The 25,381-nt window shown below is 45.6% G+C and overlaps 1 long non-coding RNA gene across 1 annotated transcript; it reads left to right on the top strand.

Moving 5' to 3' along the window:
- Positions 10,584–23,823, top strand: LOC110262136. Its single transcript, XR_002346726.1, has 3 exons — positions 10,584–11,207; positions 22,836–22,958; positions 23,548–23,823. It is a non-coding gene; the product is annotated as an uncharacterized LOC110262136 (long non-coding RNA).

Raw genomic sequence — 25,381 nt, 5'->3', positions numbered from 1 at the left:
AGTTAACCTCCAAGGAGCCTGTGTGCTAGGTAAGGGGCTATTTACCTCTGTTTGTTCTAATTTCACCAACCATTCATTTTGGCAGCAGCCACTGGCCTCAGATTAAATCCTGATACATTCATGGCAGGAAGTCAGGGCCCCAGTCACAGCCAGGAGGCAGAGGGGAGCTTCAGAGCCAGTGGCAGGCCCTAGGGCTGGGGTGAGGAGAGCCTGCCCTGGCTTTCAGCAATGGGCACAGGAAGAGAGGTAAGGAAGTAGGGGGCCTAGGAGATGCCCTGAGGCCTCCTCAAGCTCAGAAGGGCAGGGAGAGAAGCCCGTACTGGTTGGAGGCCCCCTCTTTAGTACTTTGCACAAATGTCAGGCTTTTTTTTTTTTTTTTGTCTTATTTTTAGGGCCGCATCCGTGGCACATGGAGGTTCCCAGGCTAGGGGTCCAATCGGAGCTACAGCTGCCGGCCGACACCACAGCCACAGCAACACTGGATCTGAGCCTCGTCTGCAACCTACACCAGAGCTCACGGCAAGGCCGGGTCCTTAACCCACTGAGTGAGGCCAGGGATGGAACCCACATCCTCACGGATACTAGACAGGTTCTTAACCCACTGAGCCACAACAGGAACTACCTGAGTTCTGTTTTTATGAATGTAAGTACATATGTGTGTGAGTATAATAAAATATATATAGACATTTATATATTTCTATAATATATAATATATATGTTCTAGGTGTATACTCAGTCTCATCACATCATCCACAACCACCTACGCACACTCACATGGTCATGAATGTCCACACATACACACACACAGGCTCACGCTGACACACTTGTACACACTTTTTGGGGCTCCTTTATTTGGTAAGTTGTGGTAGTTAAAGGCTCGGCAGGGTTTGCTTAGCAAGAGGGCAGGCCCTCAGACGACATAATCCTTTTTGTTTGTTTGTTTTTTTAGGGCTGAACCTTTGGCATATGGAAATTCCTGGGCTAGGGGTCGAATCACCGCTGTCGGTGTTGGCCTTCGACACAGCCACAGCAATGCCAGATCAAAGCCAGATCCGAGCCTGGGCTGCAACCTAGACCGCAGCTCACGGCAAGGCTGGATCCTTAACTCACTGAGCAAGGCCAGAGATCGATCCTGCATCCTCACGGATACTAATCAGCTTCATTACCCCTGAGCCACAAAGGGAACTCCCCAGACAACATAATTTAACCCCCAGTGGGGCCTGAACATCACCGCAAAGCTGGCCAGGAGGGCGCAGGGAGAAGGAGGCCGGGGAAGGTCCGAGGTTCCCAAGGGGCACCCAGGGCGCTGAGCAGGTCAGGCCTGAGAGCACACGGGAAAGGGCTCGCCTGGCAGGGGGGGGTGACAGCGCTCCCACTGTGGCTTAGCTCCTGCCACCCAACCAAACATCATAGCCTGGGCAGCTTCCACAACAGGCATTTATGTCCTTGGAGTTCAGGAGGCTAGACTTCTGAGGTCAAGGTCCTGACGAGGACTTCTTCCTGGTCTGCTGACGGCCTCCCCGGCTGTGTCCTTAGACGGCACCAAGGCACTGAGAAAGAGCGAGCTCTCTGGCCTCTCTTCTTATGAGGACACTAACCTCGTCATGAGGGCCTCACCCTCAGAAGCCCACCTAAACCTAACCACCCCCAAAGGGGGAAATACCATCCTATTGGAGGTTAGGGCTTCAACATCTGAGTCTGGGGGACACTGAGTGTTCAGCCCATAGCTCTGCCTTCGAGGCTGGGGGCCCACACTGCCAGGTTGGGCCTGACCTGCCCCCTGACTTGTCCGAACCTTCAGTGGTCCTGTCCCTGCACCCAGGCTGCTGACCCTTGTCTCCAGCTGTAGCTGGTCCCTCAGCGAAGGGGTTGCAGGGTTTGGGGAATTCTAGCAGCTTCCACCACAGGCCTCAGCCTGGACCTTCTCCTTGACAGAGTCTCCGGGGCCTTTGCACATGGTCTGGCCACCACCAACCAACCCGAGAAGGATTGTAGTTGGGAGCCGAAGTGGGTGTGGGATGAGGCACAGGGCTCCCGAGGAGAAGAGGTTGGAAGCTCTGCAGATTCAGGAGTCCCCCTCTCAGGGTCCAGCTTCGCCCTGAGGGCAGGGGACTTCTGCGCCTCTTTCTCCAGTCCATCCCCAGCAGTTAGATTTTTGCTGCAGATTTTTTTTTCTGAAGGAGCAGATATATGTAGGTGAATAAAAAATTCCTTTTATAGGAGTTTCCATGGTGGCTTGTGATCACGAACCCGTCTAGTATCCAGGAAGATGCAGGTTCTATCCCTGGCCTTGCTCCGTGAGTTAAGGATCCAGTGTTGCAGTGAGCTGTGGTGTAGGTCGCAGATGCAGCTCAGATCTGGCTGTGGCTGTGGTGTAGGCTGGTGGCTGCAGCTCTGATTCCACCCCTAGCCTGGGAACCTCCATATGCCTTAGGTGCTGCCCTAAAAAAAAATTCCTTTTACAGCAGTATTTTTTTGGTGTGCTGGGAGGGGGTACCCATATCAGAATTTGGGGGGGGGTGGCTTGTTAAAATGCAGAGTCTTGGACTTCACCCCAGCAGGGCTGAGTCAGAGTCTCTAGAGCTGAGGTCAAGAAATCTGCATTTTTAATGATATTCGGGAGGATTTTCATACACGATAAAACTGGAGAATCACTATTCTAGAGTTTCTCTCTCTCTTTTTTTTTTTTAAGGGTTCCTAGAAAGAAAAGTTCCTTTTCTCACACAGCAAGAAATAAGTAGCACATGGTATCTTCTGTTTTTTGTTGACGAAAATCTTGGAACGAAAAGCAAAGCTTGAGTGTGGAACGTTCACCAGCCCAGGTCCTCTTATCCTTTCTTAGGCTGTCTCTTGCCCTGGCTAACCAGTCCTTCTCCTTCAGGATTCAGGCCAGGAAGCCCTCTCAGAAGTCCCCCCCTGCCCCCAGGCCAGCCTAAGGGCCCCTCCCCCACCCCATCCTATACGCCCATCAGAATGTACCAGAAGGGCCTGTCTGTGGTCTTCCCTGGCTGCCCCGCTCCCCCTCAACTGTGGCCTCCCACAGCTGTTAAAATGAACTAAACTTCCTGCCACTGCTGTTTCGGTTTTGATCAAATCATATCTTGAAAACGTTTTTTCTAAGTCCCTTCAAGTTTTTTGTTTTGTTTTGTTTTGTTTTTTTTCAGGGCTGCACCTGAGGCATATGGAGGTTCCCCAGGCTAGGGGTCGAATTGGACCTGCAGCTGCCGGCCTACACCATGGCCACAGAAACTCAGGATCCAAGCCCTGTCTGCGACCTACACCACAGTTCATGGCAATGACGGAAACTTAACCCACTGAGTGAGGCCAGGGATTGAACCAGAGTCCTCATGGATACTAGTCAGGTTCATTAGTGCTGAGCCACAGTGGGAACTCCCCCTTCAAGTATTTTTGAAGTAGGACATATGTCATTGAAAACCACAGAGAATCTGTATCAAAGTGCCCTTGAGAATGATACACACAGACGTGTGGGCTCTGTGTTTGTTCCTTTATCTGTTGTTCTGTTTAATTTGACTTTCCTGATTCACAGTTGTTGATGTGCTGGCCAGCTAAGTCCTCAACACTAATTACACCAGAAAATGCAAAGGCACGATGGTTTGGGGGAAATATCAATTAAATAGAATCAGGGAAGATGTTAGGAGGGACAACTCCAGTGCCAAGAATGTCGGTAGTCACCAAAAATAAACAAAGGTTGAGAAGGAGAGAATAGGGGTGGCTAGGAGGCAATTGTTTTGAGATTAAAATAATATATTTTTCTTATTAAAAAAAGCACATGTTTATTGTGGAACAATTTTAAACGCATATAAGCAAAACAAAATTATTCCATGCATAAAAACTTCTAGGTCTTTCTCTGGAAATTAGCTAAGAGTATCACCTCTACTTCCACCTGCAGTGCTAGCCACTGGTGTCACTATCTTGCCAACACACTGCAGGCACAAAACTCACAGGTCACAAACTCAGGTATGGAAGCAGCAATTTACTCTGTTTTTCTATTACAGTATCAATTTCGTGTTTGTTTTTGTCTTGGACATGCCCATGGCACTCAGAATTTCCCCGGCCAGGGGCTGAACCCGAAACACAGCAGTAACAATGCTGAATTCTTTATTTTTTTTATTTCATCTTTTTTTTTTTTTTTTTGGCCTTTTCTTGAGCTCCTCCCGCAGCATATGGAGGTTCCCAGGCTAGGGGTCAAAATTGGAGCTGCAGCTGTCAGCCTACACCAGACCCACAGCAACATGGGATCCGAGCCACGTCTGCAACCCACACCAAGAGCTCACGGCAACGCCAGATCCTTAACCCACTGAGCAAGGTGAGGGATCGAACCCACAACCTCATGGTTCCTAGTTGGATTTGTTAACCACTGCGCAATGACGGGAACTCCCACAATGCTAATTATTAATCCTTAGGCCACAAGGGGCTAAGAATTTTTTTCTTTTTTTTTTTTTTTTTGCATCAAAAAATTTTTTTGGGCTTTTTTTTTTTTTAGGGCCACGCCCTTGGCATATGGAGATTCCTGGGCTAGGGGTTGAATTGGAGCTATAGCTGCCAGCCTACACCACAGCCACAGCAATGCAGGATCTAAGCTGCATCTGCGACCTACACCATGGCTCACAGCAACACTGGACCCTTAACCCACTGAACAAGGCCAGGGATCGAACTTGCAACCTCATGGTTACTAGTCTCGGATTCATTTCCCCTATGCCACAACGGGAACTCCAGCATCAATTTTTAATTTCATTTCTGGTAGCAGTACACTGAATACTATCACAAATACATCAGTTGCGTGATTTCCCAGTTACTCAGGATTAACTTTGGCTTTTGCAGGGTCCCTGCTTCTCATTCTCTCCATCCCCATTTTCTGTGAGATGCCTTGGAAATGCCAGAGTTAGTAGGGAGGGCTATCTCTGAAATGCAGCTCAGATCTTGGGCCCTCAGAAAATCAAAAGCAAAGAATTAACTCTTTAACTTTGCATTTAGTAAAGTCCTCCTTTTCCTAGACCAAACAGTAGCCTAACTTGCTAGTTATGGGTCTTCAGATGGGTGTGTAAACAGGGTCCAGATATTTATGGAGATTTAAATCCACATATTTTAGAATTTCATCTAGTATCCTGCCACACATGTTCATGATAATTTCAACAACAATGAAATTAACTCCTCCTGGAAGAAGGATCAATGTGGTGAGATTCTGTGAGTCCTGTGGATTGAGAATCACAAGTCCAAGGCCATGGTCTTAACTCTTTCTTGAACTAGATTCCCTGGCCTCATGTGCTTTATCAGGGCTGACTAGAGAATCACAATATTCTATGAACCCATGATATTCTTTTAGGGGCAGGCTCATTTAAAAAATGTTCTTAGTGGGAGTTCCCGATGTGGCTCAGTGGGTTAAGTGTACGTGAGGATGCAGGTTCCATCCCTGGCTTCACTCAGTGAGTTAAGTTTCCAACACTGCCACAAGTTGCAAGTTAGGTCACAGAAGTGGCTCAGATCTGGCGTTGCTGTGGCTGTGATGTAGGCCGGCAGCTGTAGCTCCAATTCAACCCTTAGCCCAGGAACTTCCATATGCTACAGGTGTGGCCATAAAAAGAAAAAAATTAAGTTCTTAGTGGATTATACATGGCCAATAGGCACATGAAAAGATGCTCAACATCCCTAATTATTAGAGAAATGCAAATCAAAAAATACATTTTAGGAAAAAAAATTTAATCAAATAACGGCAGCTTCCTATTTTTCCTAAGATGTTTAATTTGCTTATTATAATTTTATTCACCCAATATTATTAAACAATAGCTTCCACTGGTTCTATTTTTTAAAAGGCTCATTAAAGAAGAAAACATGTTTTGACTCCAAAAAAATTCTTAGTGGAGGAGCTGCCATTGTGGTTCAGTGATAATGAACCGGACTAGTATTCATGAGGATACAGATTTGATCCCTGGCCTCGCTCAGTGGGTTAAGGATCCAGCATTGCCATAAGCTGTGGTATAGGTTGCAGATGGAGCTAAGATCCTGCATTTCTGTGGCTGTGGTGCAGACTGGCGGCTATAGCTGTGATTGGACCCTTAGCCTGGGAACTTCCATATGCTGCTGGTATGGCCCTAAAAAAGGAAAAAAAAAATTATTAGTGGAGAAACAGATGTCAACTTCCAAAGACAAGACCTGCTGTTAACACCCCAGCCTGGATCTCAAGCCTGTCCTGTATCACTGAGATCCGGAAGTGTAGGCAGGTATTTGCAGCCACATCACAGCCCTGGGCTGGATGAGAGAGGAGGGTGGAGGATTTCCAGAAATGCCAGGCAGCAGAGGAAGACGGAGCTGACCCGGAACAGCCCTTAGCATGGGGGTGGGAGCAACGGGACCCTTGCGGAACTGGGGCGGGAAGAGGAAATCAACAGGCAATACACCGAAAAGAAAGATGCTGCCTTTACTGTTTGTGAAGCAGCAGGTGCAGAGCTTATCTGAAGCTGGGGACAAACGTCTTCAAGTCTTCAGGGATGGCTGTGCCAGCCAGTTACAACCACACTGGCATCTCAGGACCCAGAGGCCAGCTCCACTACGTGGGAAGATCACACCCGTGAGGCTGTCCCTCCGAGAAGAATGGGCATCCTTTACGGCAGATTAGACCACGCTTCCCTGTTTTTCACGCTTTCTCTGCATGACATGAATGACATCGCTGTCCTGTGACCTGGCGGTTTTCTTCCACTCGTGTAGGCAACGTTTACTTTCCCGTCTTATTGCTCCTGGGCCGGCCGGGTGGGACCGGCTCTGATGGAGGAGACCATGTGGTTACAGTTTCTTTCAGAGCCGTCACACAATCTGGCTCGCCTTCAGTGTCCCTGTGATCTGGCATTTCTGTGACCTGAGATCATGAGCCCTGTAATGTGAAGCAGGCCTCACCAAGATCAGCACCTGGAATCCAGCCCAGCTCAGCCCAACTCTCAGCTGACTGCCAGGCACATGAGTGTGGACATATAGGTTCATGAGGGTGAGCTATGGAGCGATGGATGGGCGGGTTTTTTGTTTTTTGGTTTTTTCGGTCTTTTCTTGAGCTGCTCCTGCAGCATATGGAGCTTCCCAGGCTAGGGATCGAATCGGAGCTGTAGCCACCGTCCTACACCACAGCCACAGCAATGCCAGATCTGAGCCGTGTCTGCGACCTACACCACAGCTCACGGCAATGCCAGATCCTTAACCCACCGAGTGAGGCCAGGGATTGAACCTACAACCTCGCGGTTCCTAGTCAGATTTGTTAACCACTGCGCCATGACGGGAACTCCGAGGGGCGTTTTTTTGCACAGCATTAAGACAAACCTAGCTGGTTAATATATCTCCAGATGCTTCATTCGCAAGTTGCAGATGTAAATAGAAAAAAAGCAAGAAATAAGATGAGTTGCTCTTATTAGAACAGTGGCTGTCACACAGTCCTGTGGCTGGTAACGATAAGGCTTGAAAAGACAGGGCTGTTCACACTTAACTTGCCATTGTCATCTTCCCCAGGACCAGCGTTCAGTCCAGAACCAGCAAATATACATGACTGGGTCTGCTGTACTGTCATCCATGGCCTTCCTGGATCTTTGAAACCTTGGACAGTTAACGCTGGAAATGCTCTTGATAGGAGTTCCCTGGTAGCTCAGTGGGTTAAGGATCTAGCATTGTCACTGCTGTGGCTCTGGAACTTGGAGCCCAGGAACTTCCTCAAGAGATGGGTGTGGCCAAAAAAAAAAAAAAAAAAAAGACAGAAAGAAGAAAGAAACAGTGTTGATGGCAGAGCTTATTGCAGAGGAAATCTCTTGATAATATCTGCAGGATTTTAGCTGTACTTAACGACCTTCACCACGTTATAACTGAATTTTATCACTCAGACAATCTCTGTCCACCCTGATTGACCATGTACTTCTGGAGAGCAGGCTCCACGTCCGAGTCAACTTTATGCCCTCCCCTCTTGAAAACGCTGCCCTGCAAGAAAGCCTAAAACCAAAGCCTAAAACCAACGAATACGTGTTGAATGAACCAAGGAATTAGAGGAAGAATCTACAAATGGCCCTTAGCCAAACAGGATTTTAAAAAACCTCTTCTTTGCACTTGGGTACCTGCATTTAGAATGGTCACGAGTTCCCTAATCAGAAACAAAATAAATCTTTCTGATTCCCAGCCCGGAATTTAATCCGTGAGCCTTTTCTAAGGAGTGTGGTCACTGGAATGAACCCCAGTCACACCCCGTCTAATTTCTCCTCCTCTGGTGTCACTATTTTTTGCCACTGCCTAAACCTGTCTGTCCTCTCTCCTCAGGGTCCTTTCCAAAAAAAAAAAGGAGCTCTTGTTGTGGTTCAATGGATTAAGAACCCGACATAGTCTCCTCGAGAAGGCGGGTTTGATCCCCAAACTCGCTCAGTGGGTTAGGGATCGAGCATTGCCATGAGTGTGGTGTAAGTCGCAGATGTGGCTCGGATCCCGAGTTGCTGTGGCTGTGGCGCAGGCCAGCAGGTGCAGCTCCGATTCCACCCCTAGCCTGGGAACCTCCATATGCCATGGGTGCGATACTAAAAAGAAAAAAAAAAAAAAAAAAGAATCAAACACTATGGAATGGAGGTCTTCACGCTGGGGTTAGCATGGGTTTAACCTGAAGGGGTTCACCTGGTGGGGCTTTGACAGGAGGAGGGGGATGTCTATTTTCTATTTTTGATATCTACAGAGCTCTAAAGAACCTCCTCTTTGACCATCTTTGGGGACTGAGGATTACTCTGGCAGGGATGGAACAATAGAAAACACATTATCTTCACGTACAAACATTGGCATGCTGAAAAGGCCATGAGGGAAAATAAATAGGCTTGCATCTGGATAGAAAACTGGAGGCTAGAATCCAGCAGGAATCATCAGTTATCTCTGGAAGGGAGGAGGAGGAAGAGGGGAAACAGATACACTTCAATATATTTGGATACTATTAGAAAAAAAATGTAGGAGTTCCCGTCATGGCGAGGAGGAAATGAATCCGACTAGGAACCATGAGGTTGTGGGTTCTATCCCTGGTTTCGATCAGTGGGTTAAGGATCCGGCGTTGCGGTGAGCTGCAGTGTAGGTGGTAGACACAGCTAGGATCTAGCATTGCTGTGGCTGTGGTGTAGGCTGGCAGCTGTAGCTCTGATTCATCCCTAGCCTGGGAACTCCATACGCAGCAGCAGGTTTGGCCCTAAAGAAAAAATGTAATACATCTGTTACTTTCTTCTCCTCCTCCTCCTCCTCCCCCCACCTCCTCCTCCTTTACCTCCCCTTCCTCCTCCCTCTCCTTCCTCTCCCCCTCTCCCTCCCCCTCCTCCTCTCCCTCCTCCCCCTCTTCCTCCTCCCTTTCCAGAGATAACTGGAGAAAAAGGAGGTAACAGATGTATCACATTTTTTCTAATAGTATTGAAATATATATTCCTCCTCCTCCTTCTCCTCCTTTGGGCCAAGTGGAAGTTCTGGGCCAGAGATCCAACCCAAGCCATGGCAGTGACCCGAACCACAGCAGTGATGAGGTCAAATCTTGGACCAGGGAACTCCTTACCTTCTTAATATAAAAAACAGGACAAAAAAGATATGTGAGGAGAAAAGGAAACCTACAATTATTTAATGACTTTTAGGCCCACAGATAGGTTGGAAAAACTGGGACTTTGAAGAGATACTGTGTCAAACTGAAGAGATACTGTGTCAAAAGTAGGATTATCTGGTATACAAAGATGGAAGGATGAGTTAGGAAAGAGGAAATGTTTTAGAGTTCAACGCCCAGGAAACGAAGGTTTCTTCTGGGAGATTCTGTGGACAGAATCCAGAGGAGAAAAACGCACATGAAAAAAAATGCAAAAGCATCTTTATAAAAGGTTGGCAGAGAGTGGGGGAAGGTGTCAGACATAGAATGTTGAAAAGCCTTGTTTATTCCATGACCAGAGCTAGAGGGAAGAGCAAGATGGGAAAAGTGGAAGGGTGACCAGAATACAACTCTAAAAATTCACACTAGGAGTTCCCAAGTGGTGCAGTGGGTTAAGGATCCTGCATTGTCATTGCTGGGTTCAGGTTGTAGCTGTAGCTTGTATCAGTCTATAGCCCCAGAACGTCTTTGTGCCATGGGGGTGGCCAAAAAAGTTAAAAATTAAAAATAAAAAAAAAATTCAAACTAAACCAGGGGTTCTCACTGGGTTCCCTTTGCTCCCCAGGGATATTTGGCAATGCCTAGAAACATTTTTGGTGGCATACTGGGTAACTATCCTGCAACACACAGGCCAGCCCCCCCCCCCCCCCCCCCCGCCCACCAGGAGTCATCCAGCCACACAGTACCCATAGTGCTGAGGCTTCAAACTAAGGTGAAAATTGGGATTTACTGAGATGTTAACACCTCACCCTGGGTGTGCTTTACAGTTTGCAAGGTGTTTTCACACCCGTTTGCTCCCGCATCCCAAACCCTGAGGCCACCCAGGAGGCTGAAGTCCATGGGACTGACCCAAGGTTGCCCAGCTTGGAATCTGGGTACTGGCCCCGGCTCCATGCTCTACTGATTCAAGACACACCGGGTCCTCTGGGAACCAGACAGCCAGTGAATGAGAGCTCTATTCTGGGAGAGGAGCTGCCACGGAAACACGAAATGAGACGGTCTCAATTCTGGGGTTTAGTGATTGGAAGAAACTGGGAGAAATTATTCAAGCCATGTCTTTGAAATGGCTACAGTTCTCTCCTTGGTAATGGCTCTTGGTCACATTTGTTGTACACCTGCAAGAGGAATTTTTGATACATAGAGATCAAAAAGCGCTTGGCTTGCTCTGGACAGGGCAAGCTCACTAGTCAGAAAGTGGGGTGTATCAAGGGAGACAGTGGGCAGTGAGGAAGAGGAAGCTGAGATACAGGCTGGAGAGGGAGGGGAGAGTGGAACTGGTATCTACTGGCCATGAGGCACCCTGGATGTCTTTAAAGGCAGGAGTGACAGGGCTGGACCGGTATTTTAATAAGCCCACTCCAAGAAGAACACTGTGTTTTAGAGAACATTTATTCCTCCTGCCCATAGTTACAAAATGGGTTGCTCTGAAAAGCCTTGCATTTGCTGTTGGTGGGTTTTCACTGAGGACTGCGTGCTTTGCTGCAATTTGGATGAAACAACTAGCGACTGGATGGAGGCAGATGAAAATAGCCTCTTGCACCGCCGTCCATTTGGATGCCTACTTAAGTGCGTGGTAAGTGAAGTCATAGCACAAATACTCACATGAGTAACCATCATCTGATACTAACCTAAATAGGGTTATTACTGCGATTCTAAATTCAAATGCACCAAAATAGGCTACAGTGTGTTCCCAGCGTATCTAGTGCCCTTTACACGTGCTAACTCTGGAATGAAGAATGTCACCTCAAAGACATTAGAAAAGAAAGCCCTTAGTAACTTATGGCACCCTGCTGGGTACCACACCAAATAAATTGCTGACTTTCCTTTTAATTGCTTACAATTCCCTTTTTTTTTTTCCAGTCTTTTTTAGGCCCATGCCTGCAGCATTTGGAAGTACCTAGGATAGGGGTTAATTCTGAGAGGAGGTTGTGACCTACACCACAGCCACAGCAACACAGGATCCTTAACCCATTGAGCAAGGCCAGGGATCAAACCCATGTCCTCATGGATACCAGTCGTGTTCATTACCGCTGAGCCATGCTGGGAACTCCTTTTTTTTTTTCTCTCTCTTTTTTTTTGGACTGCACCTGCAGCCTATGGAAGTTCCCAGGTTAGAGGTCTAATCGGAGCTGCAGCTGTGGGCCTATGCCACAGCCATAGCAACACCGGACCTGAGCCGCATCTGTGACCTACACCACAGGCACAGCAACACCAGGTCCTTAACCCACTGAGTGAGGCCAGCGATCAAACCCACATCCTCATGGATGCTAGTCAGTTTCATAACCTGCTGAGCCATAACAGGAACTCCCTGCAAACCATATATTAATATATTTTCTTTTTTTCTTTTTGGCCACGCCCTCAGCCTGTGGAAGTTCCTGGGCCAGGAATCAAACCCGCACCACAGCAGTGACCCAAGCTACAACAGTGACGATGCCAGATCCTCAAACCAGAACCCAGTTCTCCTGAGCCACAGGAGAACTCCTTAACACAACATTTTAATATTTCTCAGGTGATACATTCTCAAAGTAGAAACATTGGAAATTGCAGAGAAGGAGATGGCAGAAAAGGGTGGCCCACTCTTTCTATTTTCTTCAAATTAATAAAGATAACGTGTAATTTTTTTCAAAGAATAATTATGAAATCAGACATGTTTTTGTGTTTAAAAATCAAACATTTCAAGAAAGTATATAAGCCTAATCCATCCTCCTGGTACCTCTTGGTAAATTTTATGCCAGTGTGATAACCTCTCTTGGAAAGCTGCATGTACAGGATTATTTAATCTTTTAAAAAACTGCAACATTGCCTCATAAATTGTTTTTATCTTAAGTTAATTAATATTCCTAAATATTCTTAGTCCTTTCGACACTGTGACATTGTGGATTATCTTTTTTTTTTTTTTTTTTAAGGTGCATACCCTCAGCATATGGAAGTTCCCAGACTAGGGGTGGAATTGGAGCAATAGCCACCAGCCTACACCACAGCCACAGCAAAGCCAGATCTGAGCCGTGTCTGCAATCTATACCACAGCTCATGGCAATGTCGGATCCTTAATCCACTGAGTAAGGCCAGGGATCAAACCTGCATCCGCATGGATACTAGTCGGGTTTATAACTCGCTGAGTCACAACTGGAACTCCCGACACTGAGGCTTATGTGTTCATAAAGAGCACATTTTTGCTTCAGTCTTGATAACCTATTTTCCATTTCTTTTATCCCAAACAGGTTAAGAATCATTGCTGATTCTAAAAGAAAGATTTTGATGCTATTTTCCTTCCTACTTAAATCTGAGGCAGGGGAATCAATGCGTGTTGCTGATTCAGAGCTCTCCAGGACGCAGAGCACAGGTAGTGTCATAAAGGTACTAAAGCAGTAACCGAAGACCCTGTTCTAGAATTATGTTCTGAGTCACTCATGGTATCATTCATCCCTAACTTTCTCTTATAGTTTCAGGGAAGGTGCACCAGGATATTTTATTGTTTTGAGGTTGTCATTGCCATTGTCACTCAGGGGGGCACTTGATCCAGTGCTGTCCAGTGGGCCGAGGGCTTTTGTCTGGAAAGAGATAATAAACTAATCTAAACTTGTCCCTTTGAAATCTGGACTAAAGGATTTGTAGCTCCTGGCCAGTTGGTAGTGAAAGGAGAAGGCAGAATTTAAAAGCATAGAGAAGTTCCCATCCTTGATCAGTGGTTAACAAACCCAGCTGGTATCCATGAGGACTCAGGTTCGATCCCTGGCCTCACTCAGAGTGTTAAGGATCCAGCATTGCCATGAGCTGTGGCTCTGATCCGGCGTTGCTATGGTGTAGGCTGGCAACTACAGCTCCAATTCGTCCCTTAGCCTGGCAACCTCCATATGCTGCAGGTGTGGCCCTAAAAAGACAGAAGACCAAAAAAAAAAAAAAAAAAGCAAAAAACCAAGCATAGAAAGAAAGGCCTTTTCCAGAGACCACGTGGCTCCGACAAGCTGGAAGCAAGGAGAATGGAGGGAGCTGTGAGTGGTCCATCCACATGCATCCCTGTAATAGGCCACCTTTCTCTAACGCCTTGTTTTCATTTTGAACAATCAAAAGTGCTCCATGCTTATTTTCATTCCAGTGTTCATGGTGATTAGCGTAAGTCTGAGACAAAGTGAGTCTTAATGTTTCTGGAAATAAATAATTTATTTGTTCTCTCAAACAACATTGTATTCAAGACCTTGGAAAAACTCCACATAAAATGTCAGGATTTTAAAAGACAATATCAAGAGAATTAGCAGACAAGAACCAGACTGGGAGAAAATACTTGCAAAAGACATAGCTGATAAAAGACTATGATCTACAATATACAAAGAACTCAAAAATCAACAGTATGAAAATAAACAACCTGATTTAAAAAATAGGCCAAAGACCTTAATAGACACCTCACCAAAGAAAATATACAGGTGGCAAGTCAGCATATGAAAAGATGCTCCACATCCCAGGTCCTGGGCGGAGGGGCATGCAAATAAAAACAACAAAGACATACTACTGCACACCTGTTACAATGACCAAAATCCAGAACACTGATAACACCAAATGCTGGTGAGGATATGGAGCAACTGGAACGGCCACTTTGTTATTTTTTATTTTTTATTTTTTATTTATTTATTTATTTTTTTTTGGCCTTTTGTCTTTTTTGTTGTTGTTGTTGTTGTTGTTGTTGTTGCTATGGAACGGCCACTTTGGAAGACCGTTTGCCAGTTTCTTACAAAATGAACTGTGCTCTTACCACGTGATTCATTAATCTTGCTTTTTGGTATTTACTCAGAAAAGTTGAAAATTTTGTCCCCCCTAAAGCCCCCAACCCCGCGCACATGGATGTTTTTAGCAGGTTTTTTTTTTGGTTTTTTTTTTTTGTCTTTTTGCCATTTTTTGGACTGCTCCCATAGCATATGGAGGTTCCCAGGCTAGGAGTTGAATTGGAGCTGTAGCCACAGGCCTACGCCACAGCTGCACGGCAACGCAGGATCCTTAACCCACTGAGAAAGGCCAGGGATCGAACCCACAACCTCATGGTTCCTAGTCGGATTCATTAACCACTGAGCCATGACCGGAACTCCGATAGCAGCTTCCTTTTTAATTGCCGTAACTTAGAAGCAACCTAGGTGTTCTTTAGCTGGTGAATGGATAAACTGTAGTACATCCAGACAGTGGAATATTAGTTGGCACTAAAAAGAAATGATCTATCAAGTCATGAAAAGACTGGAAAGAGGAAAGTTAAATGTATATTACAAAGTAAAAGAAGCCAATCTGAAAAGGCTGTACATACCGTCTGATTCTAACTATATGTCATTATTGAAAAGGCCAAACTATGGAGACAGTATAAAGATTGGTAGTTGCCAAGGATGGGGTGGGAAAAGGATGAATAGGTAGAGAGCAGAGAGGATTTTGAAGTCAGTGCAACAACTTTTGTGTGACACGCTCATGGTGAACTTATGCCATTATACGTTTGTTTAAACCCACAAATTTGTGCAACACTAAGAGTGAACCCTGGAGTTCTCATTGTGGCTCAGTGGAAACGAATCTATCATTCATGAGGATGCAGGATTGATCCCTGGCCTCACTCAGTGGGTTAAGGATCCAGCGTTGCCATGAGCTGTGGTGTAGGTCACAGATGTGGCTCGGATCCTGCGTGGCTGTGGCTGTGGTGGAGGCCAGTGGCTCTAGCTCCGATTCGACCCCTAGCCTGGGAAATTCCGTATGCCTTGGGTGCGGCCCTAAAAAGACAAAAATAAAAAGAGTGAACCCTAATGTAAACTCTGGTTCAGGAGTGAGAATGATGTTCAAGGTAAGCTTCTCAATTGTAGGAGATGTTCTACTAGGTGGGAGATCTTTTAACGGGGTGGAGTAGGTGACAAGTCACCTACTATGGGAGCTATGCATGTGTGGATCAGGGAGTGTATAGGAAATATCCATACCTTCCTAATTTTGCTTTGAACTTAAAACTACTAAGTCTTTTTTTTAACTCTCAGAAAAAATCATGTTTCCCAGTCTCAGGGAATATATGAGATGTACACACAAATATCTATAGATAAATAAAAATAGAGTAATCTTAAGATGGCTAAAAGAACATGTATCATTCAGGATGCTTTGAACTTTAACACACAGAAGCCCTAACAAATGGCTGCAACAAAGAGAATCTCATGTAAGAAAAATGGGATAAAGCAGGTCCAGGGCTTGTTGGTTCAGTGGCCCAACAGCATCATCAAGGCAGGACCCGGTGTTTCCCATCTTCACACTCTACCATCTTCAAGGTATTGGTCCTGAGGCTTGTGCCCTTGCGGATGCCAGACAGCTCTTCTCCTGCAAGAACTGAACCTCGCACAAGAGTCTGAGGTCTGCACAGAGAATGTTCCTGAGTCCTGTTCGCAAGGGAAACTCCCCCAGAGACCCACCGGCTGACTTCTCTTCACATTTGTGCTGTTTTTATACCACTCATTGGCAAGGGAAATGGAACCACCTTTATCGGGTTAGACTAATCAAGATGAGACAGGCTGGGACCTGGGACCCTTTTCTGTAGTCACTGCAGTGCTTGCACCTGGACAAACATTCCTTCGAGCAATAAAACACAAAGAAACTATGGGGGCTAAAAAACGATGCATGCACGGTTGGGACACATTGTGGATGAGAAAATACCAAAAACCCTAAAAAACCAACTACTACTTGTGAAGCGCCAAGAGCAAAAGAGAGTATTAAGAATGCCCCCCGGAGTTCCCGTCGTGGCTCAGTGGTTAACGAATCTAACTAGGAACCATGAGGTTGCGGGTTCGGTCCCTGCCCTTGCTCAGTGGGTTAAGGATCCGGCGTTGCCATGAGCTGTGGTGTAGGTTGCAGACGCGGCTCAGATCTCGAGTTGCTGTGGCTCTGGCGTAGGCCGGTGGCTACAGCTCCGATTAGACCCCTAGCCTGGGAACCTCCATATGCTGCAGGAGCGGCCCAAGAAATAACAAAAACAAAAACAAAAACAAACAAACAAAAAAGAATGCCCCCATAAACGCAGTTGCTACTAAGGGGGTGGGCAAACCACCAGTGCCACCCCCCCCACCGCCCCACAGGCTCTGACCCTCACCCCATATAAGGAACCAAGGAACCAGCTCGCTTCACCCTTGGAGAAGAAGCAAGCAAGGGAAACTGTTGCTTATTTTCTCTCCCTTTTGCTGCAGCAGTAGCCCTAGTGAAGCCTTGCCTGAATTTCTTTTCTGGCCTGGTATTAATTTCTTTTCTTTTCTTCTTTTTTCTTTTTTTTGTCTTTTTAGGGCCACACCTGCAGCATGTGGAGGTTCCCAGCTAGGGGTCCAATCAGAGCTATGGCTGCTGGCTTATGCCGCAGCCACAGCAACACAGGATCCAAGCCACATCTGTGACCTACACCACAGCTCACAGCAATGCCGGATCCTTAACCCACTGAACAAGGCCAGGGATTATATCCGAATCCTCGTGGATGCTAGTTGGGTTTGTTACTGCTGAGTCAGGATGGGAACTCCCTCAATGTCTATTGATTAAAAAGGCCGAGAACCCTGGATGGTAATGATACAGTATAAGTGACTACATTGTGTTGTGAAATTGAAATTTGCCAAGAGAGTAGAACTTAAATGTTTTCTCTCTCCTTTTCTCTTTCTCTCTCTCTCACACTCACACACAAGATAAATTTATAAGATGGTAGATGTGTTGATTAACTAATGGGAGGAATTATTTCACAATGCATTTGTGTATCAAATCATCCCAATATATACTTTAAGTATCTTACAATTTTATTTTCTTTATTTGTCAATTCCACCTCAATAAAGCTGAAAAAAGACTTTAGAGGGGCTCATGAAACATATGACCACCCAATACCTCAACCTACTAGGGGTCTAGTTAACAGGAAGAGGGTTTAATGACCCTCAAGTAGGCAACAGTGTCTGTCACTGGGTCAAAGGGAAAATTTTTAAATATTGATAAAGGGAGTTCCCGTCGTGGCTCAGCGGAAACGGATCCGACTAGTATCCATGAGGATTCCAATGCCATCCCTGGCCTCACTCGTGGATTAAGGATCCACTGTTGCTGTGAGCTGTGGAGTAGGTCGCAGACGTGGCTTGGATCCCTCATTGCTGTGGCTGTGGTGTAGGCCAGTGGCTACGGATCCGATTTGACCCCTAGCCTGGGCACCTCCATATGCCATGGGTGCAGCCCTTAAAAAAAAAAAAAAAAAAAAGATTTTTATTTTGTCTGTTATACTTGATTTACAATGTTGTGTCAATTTCTGCTGTACAGCAAAGTGACCCTGTCATACATATATGTACACATTCTTTTTCTCACATTATCCTCCATCATGTTCCATCACAAGCGACTAGACCTTCCCAGTTCTCTTTCACCCCCTCTCTGACCAGCGCCCACTAGATCACTTAGCCTATAGCACTGGGCTCCAGGGGCCTGTGGTCCACACCACTCACCCCTCATTGAATCAGCAGCGCCTACAAGGTCACATACTTCCTGGTCACTTGGAAGGTTTTAGGAGTCCTGAACATGAAAGGCTCAGAATCCAGGGCTCCAGCCCATTTTTGAGCCATTTCCCTGGGCTTCATAGCTCTACAGAGTCTGTCTCCCTGCAGACTTTACTGCCTGTCTGCCCTTATCTGCTTTGCTGGTAGCACCTGCTCACTTGTTTCCACGCATGTCTTTCTTTCTTTTTTTTTAAATTTTATTTATTTTATTTTATGTTTTGCTTTTGAGGGCCACATCCATGGCCTATGGACGTTCCCAGGCCAGGGGTTGAAACAGAGCTGCAGCTGCCGGCCTACACCACAGCCACAGCAATGCCAGATCTGAGCCCGCATCTGCAACCTACACCACAGCTCACGGCGATGCTGGATCTTTAACCCACTGAGCAAAGCCAGGGATTGAACCCGCAATCTCATGGTTCCTAGTTGGGTTCGTTAACCACTGCACCATGACAGGAACTCCTCATCATACATCTTAAATGTCGGAATCAATGATTCTCAAGCACACGAAGGTTTTATATATCTACACTGATAGTGCTTTGTGGTGGTGAGGCTTCTCAAGAGGGTGAATGCAGAGAGGAAACAAAGAAGGGTCTAAGGAAGGACCTAAGAGAATTTGCGTGTGTGTATATATATGTATTTTATATATATGATATAAATTCCTTTACACATCATATACTATATGAGATTATAATATATATTATATCACATATATATGTATAAAGGAATTTATATACACTGGTTATCTAACATATAATATGTAAGTTCATTTACATAAAGGACTCGGTGTAAATACAATATATAGTCATATATAATTAATAGAGTATAAAATATATTAGGTATTATAGTATATAGTACAGCATTATGTAAAAATTATTATAGTATACATATATGTGAATTCCTAAATTTTATTATATATAATTATTTATATCAGAGCCTATTTATTATAATTGATATATGAGATATTAATTATATACAATTACATATTACATGTCATTATGTTACATATAAATTCCTTTATATAGTATACGTAACTATAATATTATACATACACCTATGTATAAATTCCTTAGGAAGTCATATATGTGTGTACTATTATAATTTATATGATATATAATATTTAAAGGATTTTTATATAATTTATATTATATATTAAGTTCATATGATTATATATGATACATGACTATGTTATGTAACTTCCTTATATAAATTCATGTTATATATAACATATATACATTTAGATATTATAAGCAATACTTATATAAAATTATTTTATATGTATATTACATATACATATATATATATAAATTCCCTAGGTTCCCCTCTTAGAGATTTTTATTTATGTGATTTACGGTGGGGCCTGAGCATTTTAGAAACTCATCCGGTGATATTTCTGTGCAGCCGGAATTGAGAGCCATTGATTTAGAATGAAACTTTGGAAACTCAGATGTCTAGATAAATATAACATATTTAAAGCAAAAGGGAGAAATACAGCTAACGAAAGCCCTCAAGTAACTCATGTCCAAGGGAAGAAGCCCTGGCCAGTCTTCTCCTCTGCCCTCCCCCTCTGGAGAAGCATCACCGAAAGGAATTGTGGGCGGCTCCGCTGCAACACTGACTCCTCCAGCCATTGAACCTTCACCTTCCGTGATGGCCCAAAGGCTTTGCTCTCACTTCCCATCCTAGGTGGGGAGCTCAGTTCCACTACCCTCTGCTGCTAAATCTCCTTCAAACCAACCACACAGGTGATGCTCCTGAGCCTTCTTCTCATCTTCCAGGCCCAAGTGAGCTGAACCTCCAAGCAGTGGCAAAGCAAGACACATGAGAGAAATGCCCCCCAGGGACCAGAAGGCAATGGCATTGATGCAGCAGAGACAGGGCTGGGGGAGGTTGACCAGCTGTCCTGGCTTGCTTGTTTCAGGGCTAAACCTGGGATGGTGTCAGATGAACCAGGCTAGTTGGTCACCCTTTAGCCAAGGACAGGTTTGTATCCTTCCGAACAGAAAATCATGTGGGCAGTGGGGGCTTCCTTAACACAAACCTTTTCTATTTTCCTTGTTGTCCTGTACCCATGCAGGGAGTTAATTTTCCAGTTTCATTTTTTTCTCCTTTAAAAAATAAAGCAATCAACGTGTCAATCATAGAAAAATTTAAATATCCAGAGAAGAAAATAAATGAAAGTGCTTATAATCTCATTCCCCAGAGAAAACTACTTTTTCAGATCTACCATCTCCAATCTTTTTATGCAGATATATTCTAAATTTCTATGCATATCTAAATATGTTAGATGTATTCTTCTATTAGAGACATCAAAGATGTTGGGAGACTAGAAAAGATCATTAGGCTCCAATAAAACATGGCACACCGAGGGAAATGAAAACCAAAACACGAATGACTAAGTCACTTAGAGTAAAAGTGGAACATACTTGAGCTTTGCTGGAGCCGTGGCCTTGCGCTGAGGCATCTGGGTGGTGCCTTGTTCGTGGAGGGAGGTGATTAGAATCATGAGGTCATGTTCCCGCATTCCAGTGATGGTGAGCAGGGTTTGTGTACGTTCTAGGCTCCAGAACTCAAGGGGGTGGATGGCACTTTCGGGAGAGACTGTTGCTATAAAGGGCTCAGGGAAGAGGAACAATGAGGCCTTCGAGCAGAGGTAAAAAAGCGAACTCTTCAGCCTGAAAAGAAGGGAAGCCAGGGGCAGCTTAATAGCACCTTTTATGGAAGGGTTTTTGCTCCCCAGGGTGACCTGCTGTCCTCTAGCTTCACTGAAGACTGACAAAGGAGAACCAATAACAACGGTACCTCCCCTGCCTAAGAGCTTTTTTCTTTGCCCATTAGTTGATAGCCTCCTTGGAACATCCGAGATGCTGAAAAAGCTCACACAGGGGACTGTGGTTACATGGAGAAAATGCTGGGAGGGTTAGAGATTTTCTGCGGTGGTTACAGATTCTTTTAAAAGTCAATAAACCAGCCAGAACGGCCATCATCAAAAAGTCTACAAACAGGAGTTCCCGTTGTGGCGCAGCGGAAACAAATTTGACTAGGAACCAGGAGGTTGTGGGTTCGATCCCTGGCCTCACTCAGTGGGTTAAGGATTCGGCATTGCCATGAGCTCTGGTGTAGGTTGCAGACACAGCTCGGATCTGGCGTTGTTCCTGGGGTTTGTTCTCCTAATGCAATAGTTAGCTCTGTGTTGTTCTCTAGACCAGAAAATGAGAGTTCTTTGGAAGCAGACGTGAGATCCATGTCTATTCCAAGAAAGCAAGGCAGCTACGAGTCTCCCCTTGGACTCCCGTTTTGTACATTCAGTGAGAGCACTAGTTGACAGCATCTGAGAATAGAAAACGTGTAGTGATTAAAAAAATTGTTTTCTGCAGTCCCGTCATGGCTCAGTGAAAACGAATCTGACTGTGTCCATGAGGACACAGGTTCGATCCCTGGTCTTGCTCGAGGGGTTAAGGATCCAGCATTGTTATGATCTGTGGTGTAGGTCACAGACATGACTCATACCTCCCCAAAAAAACCCATAAAAAGACAAAAAAATATACTTTTTTTCTTTTAGGGCCACACCCATGGCAGATGGAGGTTACCAGACTAGGGGTCTAATTGGAGCTGCAGCTGTGGGCCTATGCCACAGCCACAGCAACACTGGATCCAAGCCACATTTTCGAACTACTCCGAAGCTTGTGGCAATACTGGCTCCTTATCCCACTGAGCGAGACCAGGGATCCAACCTCCATCCTTATGGATACTAGTCTTAACCTGCTGAGCCACAGTGGGAACTCCTGTGCAATAATTATTTCTTCGTGATTCCTGGGCCCAGCAGGGTATGCCTAAGAGTGGAAAAATCGACTCATAAATCTAAAGGATAAATACCAACAGCAAATACACCGTAATAAATACTTAGAGGAATCGATGAATAAAACTTGCAGGTTGAGGTAGTGCCTAAACAACATTCAGAAATTAATATCTGGTATTTGAAGCCCTCTCTAGAGTCGTACATTCTCTCCCAATTCTCTGCCCAAGTGATCCCGCTTGAGAACTCAGTACTATGGGACACAAAGCCGTGCAGATTTGAAGCAGGAAGATTCTGCAATGTGAAGCCAGGGCTCCCTAAGGACCAGCCTCAGGTCCAGGCCTCTTCCAATAAAGATCTTTCTCCCGTGAAACAGGAACCACCAGGTGTGGCCTGGGTTGGGGAGAACTTTCTGGGTCACAGCGATGCTCTGGTCAATCCACCCACCCAATGGATCCCCAAGAACAGAACTGTTACAGGCTGCAAATCCCCTTCAGGGAGATCAAGTCCCAAAGCCTTGGCCACATCTCAACCTAATGCCCCTTCCCCACCTCGACCAACCTGGTAGGGAAGGAATGTCACCCATACTTCACCCCACCTCTTATAGAACCTGTTCTCCATGCAAATGAGGCATCCTGCCCAAGACCAATCAGAAGATCAGATACGCCCCCTACAGAGACCAAACAGCACTCAGTCCTGCATAGGGGGCGCTGGGGCAGGAGAGATTGGGTCTCCACTCGGGGTCTGCCCCATGGGGGTATAGAAACAATTGTAAAAATAAGCCCAGCCCTCCTTTAACCTGCACTCACATGAGCTCTCTCTCCCTCTCTCTGAAAATGTACTTTTGCTTTAATAAATTGAATGCCAGACCACCCACACCTCCAATTCTTTGTTGCATGTGGGCCAGGATGGAGAAATAATGCAGAGGGACCTGACATGCTAAACCATCCTCGGCTACCAGACCTGACGGAACCACCTTTGACCTCTAAGGTCTTTGGAGCCAAAAGGGAAGGCAGGTGTCTTCTTTCAGGTGAGTTTATGGAAAGGTGAGGGCCAGGAGGTGGGGAGTCAGGGGGTGGCAGGGAATCAGTCACCAGGCAAAGAGAAATGTTTGAAACTAAGACATCTCAAAGTCCGCAAGTAAAAATCGATAAATCTTCACATAGGAGCAGGAGCGTGAAAGCAATTTCTGGCTCTGATCCCAACCCCGGTCCCAACCCCTAAGTGCTTTGTGGGGACAACCCTTCTGAAGAAAACAAAGACTCACCCCCCAAGCCTGTTGGGCTTGGCCTACGAGCTGGTTGCCTGAAGGTTGATTGTTTTCTAAAGAGCTCTCCCAGAGAGCAAAAGTAGCTTAACCATCTCCAGCTTTCTGTCTGGAGAGCCAGCCAGCTAGAGCTTTCTCCACGGTTCCTAGACTTTATCTGTCCTGTTACCACTGAACAAGTGGGATGGGCAGGGACATACAGGAAAGGACAATGGCCCAGGCCCTGAGGGGTAGGGAGCGGGATAAAGATTTGCAGGTGGGTACTGGTTGGCCAAGAGTCAGGCGCCACATTGCTGCATTTCCTCTGGGCACTGGCTGAAGAGATTCAGATTCCTTCTGTGTTTTATCTCAGCCCCGCTGCTGGATAAATGCATCCCAGACTCGCTTCCTCTCCGGGGTGATCTCTGGCAACAGATGTGCTCCGAGGGCTCCTGGCTCAGCCTGCCTTCCTGCTGTGAATTCATCCCACATTTCCGTCCACACCTCAGCGATGTCACAGGCTGTCCGTGGCTTGTTCCTTCCCCACCTCCCAGCACACAGAGGGTCTGTGCAGACTGAGGGCCCCAGAGAGGCCAGCATGGTGGCACCTCACAAACAGAAGTTTTAAAAGTTTTCTAATTAAAGCATAGTTGATTTAGGAGTTCCCGTTGTGACTCAGTGGGTTAAGGGCCTGAAGTTGTCTCTGTGAGGATGTGGGTTCGATCCCTGGCCTCGCTCAGTGGGTTAAGGATCCAGCATTGCTACAGTCTACAGTGTACATAACGGATGTGGCTCAGATCCCACGTTGCTGTGGCTGTGGTGTAGGCCGGCAGCTGCAGCTCGGATTTGAACCCTAGCCTGAGAACTTCCCTATGCTGTGGGTGCAGTGGTTAAAAAAAGAATTTATTTTAAAAGTATAGTTGATTTAAATTGTTGTGCCGATTTCTATAACTATACATTATAGAAATGCATAGTTACAGAAATGTATAGTTATACACATACACATTTTTTTAAAAAAATATTCCTTTCCATTATGTTTTATCCCAGGGGACTTGATATAGTCCCCCGTGCTACACAGTAAGACCTCGTTGCCTATTGATTCTAAAGGTAATAGTTTGCATATACTAATCCCAAACTCCCCATCCATTCCTCTTCCTCCCCCCACCCCACTTGGCAACCACAAATATGTTCTCCTTGTCCGTGGATCTGAACCCAAATTTCTTTAGGCAACTTGACATGAAGTTAAATACCATAAGGCACAAAGTCGTTTTCTGGCCACTTTTCTTTTTTTTTTTTTTTTTTTCAGTTCCGCCTTTTGGGTTTATAGATCTCAATCACGCATGTTGTCATTCTGCCCCCTTCTCCTCCTCCAGAAAGCCCCAAGGAAACCGTATCTCACTGAGTTGCCTTCCAGAGTGACAGAATCTTCTCACGCAGGCTGACTGCTGTGCACCTTTGCTCCTCCTGTAACTCAGTCAGGGTTCCTGTCCTCCTCCACGTGGTAGAGCCACTGAGATCATGTTCTCTCTGCCTTTCTGTGTTATAACCATGCACCATGATACTTGCTCATCTTTCTTACCCACATCTCCCTCCGCACCCACTTCTCAGGGTGCGCTATTGGAGTTGCCAACACAGCTTGTGTCGCCAAGTACAAGAGACAGACTCTGTCGTGTAGATCCTCCACCTCGGCTACCACAATGAAGCTAGAGCAACACATTTGAGCGGTCACTTAAAAGCTAGATGGACGGCAAACAAGCACATGAACAATTGCTCCTATTGATTGTCCCTAGAGAAAGGCAAATTAAAGCCATTTGCGTGGGAGTTCCTGGGTAGCTTAGTGGGTTAAATATCCAGTGTTGTCACTGCCATGGCTCAAGTCACTGCTGTGGGATGGGTTCCATCCCTGGCCTGGGAACTTCCACATGCCATAGATGAGGCCAAAAAAAAAAAAAAAATCTTTTTGCATGGTTTTAATGAGATATTACCACCTATCAGAATAGCTGAAAAGCAAAACAAAATTAACGATGCCAAGTGCTGAGGATGTGAGGCATCTAGAATGCTCATGCCAACCACTTTGGAAACCAGGTTGCCAGATTCTTATAAGGTTAAATACATACCTTGCCATGTGACCCAACAATCCCACTTCTGACAGAAATAAGAACATATGTTCAGGAGTTCCTGTCGTGGCTCACTGGAAACGAACCTGA

Source organism: Sus scrofa, chromosome 8 (assembly GCF_000003025.6).
Source record: "Sus scrofa isolate TJ Tabasco breed Duroc chromosome 8, Sscrofa11.1, whole genome shotgun sequence".
Classification (NCBI taxonomy): Eukaryota; Metazoa; Chordata; class Mammalia; order Artiodactyla; family Suidae; genus Sus; species Sus scrofa.
This window is presented reverse-complemented; position numbering and strand designations above follow the sequence as displayed.